This window comes from Neopsephotus bourkii, unplaced genomic scaffold, assembly GCF_033783945.1.
Source record: "Neopsephotus bourkii isolate Nb327-2 ecotype Australia unplaced genomic scaffold, CSIRO-AGI_Nbou_v1 NB_196, whole genome shotgun sequence".
Classification (NCBI taxonomy): Eukaryota; Metazoa; Chordata; class Aves; order Psittaciformes; family Psittacidae; genus Neopsephotus; species Neopsephotus bourkii.
The window spans coordinates 6,236,360-6,242,359 of NW_026900709.1; the positions used below are offsets into that span (position 1 = coordinate 6,236,360).

The following is a 6,000-nucleotide window of genomic DNA, read 5'->3' on the forward strand; positions in this document are numbered from 1 at the left end:
AAGACTACTGCATCATTTTTACTTATTACTGTATATAAAAATGCAAATATCCGGGTTTTGAAAGCTGAAATGAAGTCAAAATAATGTCTTCTATATTAGGCAACAAAACAGGGAAAAAAGCCCCACAGCAGCAGCACGGCAAGGCTGGTGTAAGGTGGGAAAAGGCTGCCGAGTTGACATCTGCGACTGAGGCAGCGATAGAGGTCAAATCCTGCTCGCTGTGCAGCACCTGAAAGTCTGTGGGAAACTGGCAAAAGCAAATCCCAAACCGAGATTTACCAGCCACGGCCAAGCTCAAGTTCACGTCGGGTTAAAAATACTAACAGGGAAGAAATAACGCAGCAAAAGGGAACCGTATCTCTGTTACGTGATCTGCGCATCGGGCTTAAAGCTCTCCCCTCCGATCCGTGCCCGGAGCGGAGCGCGGTGTTGGGTGTCCGAGCACCATTACCCCTTTCACAGCCTGCTGCAGACGGCCGTGCCCCACGCTGCAAATAAAAGCAAACCACCAGACCAAGCGCTGGCCCAGAGCTTCTGTGCAGAGATTTTATTAAGAACTTTTCGTTACAGAGCGCAGAGCACCCCACGTCCTCGTTTCCATCACGGCAAGAGTTTGTTTATTTATTTATACAGCGCACTCGGGTCACCGGGGAAGTGAAACTCTCCGGGCGCGGAGCGGGGGGCCGGCCCGGCAGGAGGGCTGCCCGCCTGCCCGGCCCGCCACCGCCACGGCCGGCTCTGCGTCCCTGGAGCCCGGCGGGGCCGCGCCGGCCGGGAGGCCGTGTCCGGGGCCGCCGCCGCCCGAAGAGGGCAGCGCCGGGGGGAGGACGCGGGGTTTGCAGCGGGGAAGCAAGCCGGGGCGCACCCGGAGGGGCGGCGCGGGGAGGGGGCGCGGGTGGGTGCGCGGCCGCTCCCCCCTCGTCGTCTTCCTCCTCCGCCGCCTCCTCCAGGGGCCGGGGGCCGCGATCCCCCTTCCCCGCCGCGGGGAGCGCCGCTGCTGGCTGCCGCCAGAGTCGCCGCCGCCGCCCGGCCGTGGCGGCCGCCGCCGGGGCCGGCTCCCATCCGCCATTATCCTTTGTTCGCGGCGCGGCGGCGGCGGGGATGTTGCAGGGCTCGGCTCCATCTTTAAAGCGGGCGCCCCTCCCGCGGGCGGTGCAAGGCCGGGCCCCCGCGTCCTGCCGCCCGGCGGCTCCCCTGGTCCCCGCCGGGCTCCATTTCCTTCCCTCCCCCCCGCCCCTGTTTGCTGGGCGCCTTCCTCCTCTTACCGGTTACCAAGCTGCTCCGTCACTGCTTTCGTTCGCGCCTAGGATCTCGCCGCAGTTTTATTCTCTCCCCCACGTAACACACCGCGTCAAACTACACCTCCGCCGCGTCACTCACACACACACAGGCGCTCCCAGCCCGGCGACAGGCAGGCAGCGGCCGACTGAGGAGCGCCAGCCAGGGAGCAAGCGCCGAGCGCGCCGCGGCCCGCACGGAAAACGCCGAGCGCTCACGGAAAACGCCGAGCGCCCAGCAGGCGGCGGGAACGGCCGAGCGCGCCGCCGGCCCCCGCGGAAAGAGCCGAGCGACCGCGGAAACGAACGAAGCGCCCCGGAGCGGAGGCGGAAAGAGCCGAGCGGCCGCGGGAAGGCGCGAACGGCGCTTCCGCTCGGGGCAGCCGGCGCGGAAAGCACCGAGTGGGGTTCCCAGGGGGGGGGGGTGCCGGGGGGGGCGCGCCCCCCCCCCCACGTCCATGCCCGCCCCCACGCGCGAGGGGCCGAGGCAACCGGAAAGTGACGAGCGCTGACGGAAACGGCCGAGCTGCCCCTGCGGCGGGTGGGTGAGCGTGGATCCTCACAGACCCCGCGAGGGCGCCGGGACTCCCGGTCACCCAGCGCGTCCCCACGGGCATACCGGCTCTTGGGGGAGCTGTTGTTCCCGGCCCCGCAGGGCTGCTCCCACCCCCAGGGGATCCCCTGCATGGGTGCCCCACTGTCAGGGCAGCCGGGCAGCCCACCTTCCTCAGACTCCTGATTCTCACCCTAAGGGCCAGCCACCCCTGTATGCACAGGCACAATATGGCGGGGTGAGGTGATGCTGCAGCGCCACGCTGCCCATCGTCGGTGCCTCCCACCTGCCTGACGTGCCCGCCGTCCATTCCCCACAGGGGGAAGTGCTCTGGTTGCTCCTCCAAGTCTTCCTCTACTGCCTGGTTTTCTCTCCAGGTTGTGATTCCCATCCTGCCTCCTACCCTCTGGCCAGCCCTGGCAGCCCAAAAACCAGGCTCAGGGTGGCTGCTGCTCCGTTGTCACCAAATACCCGCCCGGAATCCCGTAGCCCCGAACAACTGACCTCCACTGGTTCTGGAGGGACAAACCTGCTTTGGCAGAGGCACTGAAGCAGTAACCCCACAGTTTCCAGAGCAGCTGTGGCCGAGGTGGCACTTTTCACCCCTGGTGCCAGCCCTGTGCTTTGCCACTTCGCAGTGGGCAAGAGATACCGGTTTGTGTCTTGTCAGAGAAGAGGAGCATCCATCTGCTGTGGCTCACAACTGCCTCATCTCCAGTGCCAGTGTGATGTGTGTTGCTGGGGTTTTAAGCACTGGATAGGCAATCTTTTCCTAGGAAGGGCCTTTCAAAGCACTGATGCCACCATGGAGCAGGAAACGGGCCGCTGGTGCTCCTGCCGAGTGGGTCCAGCCCTGTCTTCTCTGGTTCACACAGTTCAATGTACCCCATTTTACACCCTGAAGAATTAACTGCTTGAACTACAACCTGATAGAAGATACACATAGCCTTGAATAAACTCCTTTTCGTTTCACAAAACCTCAAGATGGCACTGTATAACAAGATTTGAAGCTCCAAATCTGGTTCATTCTAGCAGGTGGCCTCACAGCCACCCAGTGAGACCCCACTGCAAGGCAGTAAGTGTTGCAGGCGCCACATCAGATGACACGGGTGTGCAGTTTAAATTAGCCTTGTTTTTCTCAAGAAGGTTGAACTGAGTTTATTTGTGTTGAGTTTCATCTAACTCCAATCGAAATTACAAGATACGGTGCAGAGAGTGATTGCAGGTTTGCTTTGATTTTAGTGATTACTGTTATTCTAAAAGCAACTGAAAAACACTTTTGATATGGAAAAAAAACCCACCAAAAACCAGGCAGAACAATAAAGCAATAACATTATTTCATTGACAACACACACCATGGCTCGGTCCTCGCCCCATTTCTTGCTTCTGCTGCACTTGTCCCTCTGTGCTGCCTGCAGACAGGAGTTCCAGGGTTGCAGCACAGCACAGACCCTTCCCTATGCCCGCTTCTCCCCCCTCCATGTGTGGACCTATGCTGTGCCTTTGGCTCATACCCCGTCCGTTCTGCTGGGATATGAAAGCTCAATCCACTAAATAAGGCTTTTACAACTCCTGTCCTGAGCAGAATTTTTATGCCATTTAAAGTTTTTGAGACAGGTGAGAAACCTAAAAGCAGTGCTTGTTTGGTCTGTTCATTGGCAGTGAATGGAAATGCTTCTCACTCCAAATCACCAATATAGGTGTGAAAGGCTTATCTCACAATCATGTCCTGCTCATTTGACTCTACTAGATACTGAGGTAGAGGACTGGTTTCTGACAGTTTTTTCACGTTTGAACTCTAGCCCCATTGCATAGAGTTTAAATATTTTAATGGGTGTATAATAAAGTATCTTCTATGCATTTTGTTACTGTATACAGAGTAAATCAAGCTAGGTAATTAAAATATGTTTTAATTCAGTGAAAACATGGACATTTTATTGCATGGATTTTAAAGTTTGCTAAAACTCCTGCGTTTCAAGGAGTGATTCTGAGATCAAAGCATAAGGATTCAGCCTTTGTGCTCTTCTTAGTAGGAATAAAGTACTTTCTGTGAGAAAATATGTCTAATGAGCAGAACAAATGTAGTCATCTGCATGTCTTGTTTGACTCACGGATTTCATCTGATTTCCTACTCTTTCCCCTTTGTGTTTATGTTGCATCATCTTTTCTTGCTTCCCCAGATGACCAAAATCATATGCATTCTCCACCCTGCGTGTTTCCGAGAACTGTATTGTTCACTCTCTTGCAGCAAGCCTGAAGAATCACAGCAATAAGCCTGAAGGGAATGAACTCTGGTCCTCACAGGCAGTGAAAATGCACTAACCATATCTCAGCAAACATCTCATCACTCGTGGGAGTGCCACTGGTGATTCTGAATTACATCTGGTTCCCGAGACCAGCCAGGACTGCCCTTATACAGCCAGACATTATACAGCCTTGTGTGCCTCTGATCCTGATGCCCGTTTAGGGCCAAATACTCTGGCACCCTGCTGATTCGTGCCAGCCCTGCTCTCACTCACAGCTCTCTGGCCAGCTCCTCAGCACTTCTCTCAGAGTCTGTCAGATCACTGATGAGTTTGCAAAGGGCATCTTGCAGTGGTTGCTACTTCTCTTCCAGCCGGTATAGGCTCCACATATAGCAGACAGCTCGAGAGAGCAATTTATGGCATTAAAACAGACGCTTTGGATAGTCCAGATGCCTGAAGTGGCTTGAGATTACACCTGATGTTGTGTGTCTTTGGTGTCTTCATGTTGTGCCCCATCCTTGAGACTTAGATGGGCAGGAGCTGGATTCATCCGTGATTCATACTGGCTCAGTGGCAAGGCTGGGCAAACATCTCATACACAACTGCAGCGAAACCTTCTGACAGCTGATTCGCACAGTTCCCCTTCCCTCACAGGTTTTCTGGTTGGTTTTGCTGGCTTGGTTGCTTGGGCTTTTTTGGTGGTGGTGACAGGTTTTGGGTTGTTTTTTTTTCCCCTCACACCACATCTGAGCGGAATTGAGACACTAAGCAAAACTGGAACTTCTTTGGGAGTGGGAGTGGAAGTGAAAGTCTGAGCTGCAAAGCCCACTTCCCTCACTGACATCTACCTGTTTCTTTCACTGTTCCCTCTTGGGGAGTCTGCAGAAGATGGGATACTAATGATGTCCCAATTACCCACGAAGTCCAACAGGGAGGGGCTGACATGGGGAGTGAACTGCTACGCTCAGCAGTTTTCTTCTTCATCAGCAAAAGTTTGCTTGATGATGAGTGAAATGCAGCAAGATTAATTACTTTTCTTGCATTTAGGCCTCAGAGGCAAATTCATTAGCTTTGCAGCTTCTAGGTTGTTTACCCTAGCCAGTGGACTCCTTGCATACAGCATTGCAGATTGATTGTCCCTCTCCCAGGGTCCGCAGAGGCTAATGGGTGACATACAGATCAAGAAGGATTTGCATTTGGCTGTAAGGTGTGTCAGGGCCACAGTGCACACGGTGCAATCTGGAGTAGATGACACTGCTGACACTGATAGCATGCAAGGTAATTGTGGAAACACAGACACAGAGGTGTTTTAGGTCTACACACAGCTGTAAAGGGAGCAGCACAAAAGTGCTTTTTAAAGGCCATAGCCGCCTCTGGGGATGATTTATAACAAAATGATCTTTCAGCATCAAACACTCAATGGCAATTTCTAGAGCAGCAGTGTGGTCTTGCACTGCAGGGACACGGAGAGGCTGTTTTGTATTAAGTATGACATTAAGCACAAGAAGGCAGGATGTGCTGTGGGTATTCACAGCTACATTTACTAACGGGCGTTCTTCAAGGAAATGGAGAAAAGGACAGTATGTGCAAATAATGGATGTGGAGGGGGCAGATGTTACATTAGACAGTAAAGTGTCCAGCACCTCAGTGCGAGGAGCATTGCATTGCACTTTCCACCCTATCCAAACGGAGCAACTGATTTTAAAGCAGATGCAGGGGAAGGTAGGGGGTGCCATGATACCCCTGTGATGGACATGGTGATTCAGTAGCACAGACAGAGCACTGAACTGATGACTTTCTGAGAAGATGAAGATAATAAAGAGGTTGAATTTGGTTTGTGTGGCAAGGTTTCTGTAGCAGTGGAGCTACGGAGTGGCTTCCGAGAGAAGCTGCTGGAAGCTTCCTCTATGTCTGACAGAGCCCC

At 54.1% G+C, this 6,000-nt stretch overlaps 1 protein-coding gene across 2 annotated transcripts in view; it reads right to left on the reverse strand.

The window, feature by feature from the left end:
* Window positions 1-1,403, reverse strand: part of CREB1 (cAMP responsive element binding protein 1) — a 39,896-nt gene extending 38,493 nt beyond the window's left edge. The window contains exon 1 of one of the 2 annotated variants that reach the window (XM_061378528.1): window positions 1,266-1,403. The gene's annotated coding sequence lies outside the window, so the exon portion shown is untranslated. The remainder of the gene's footprint in view (window positions 1-1,265) is intronic. The other variant, XM_061378538.1, reaches the window with a different exon arrangement.
* Between the last annotated feature and the right edge of the window lie 4,597 nt (window positions 1,404-6,000).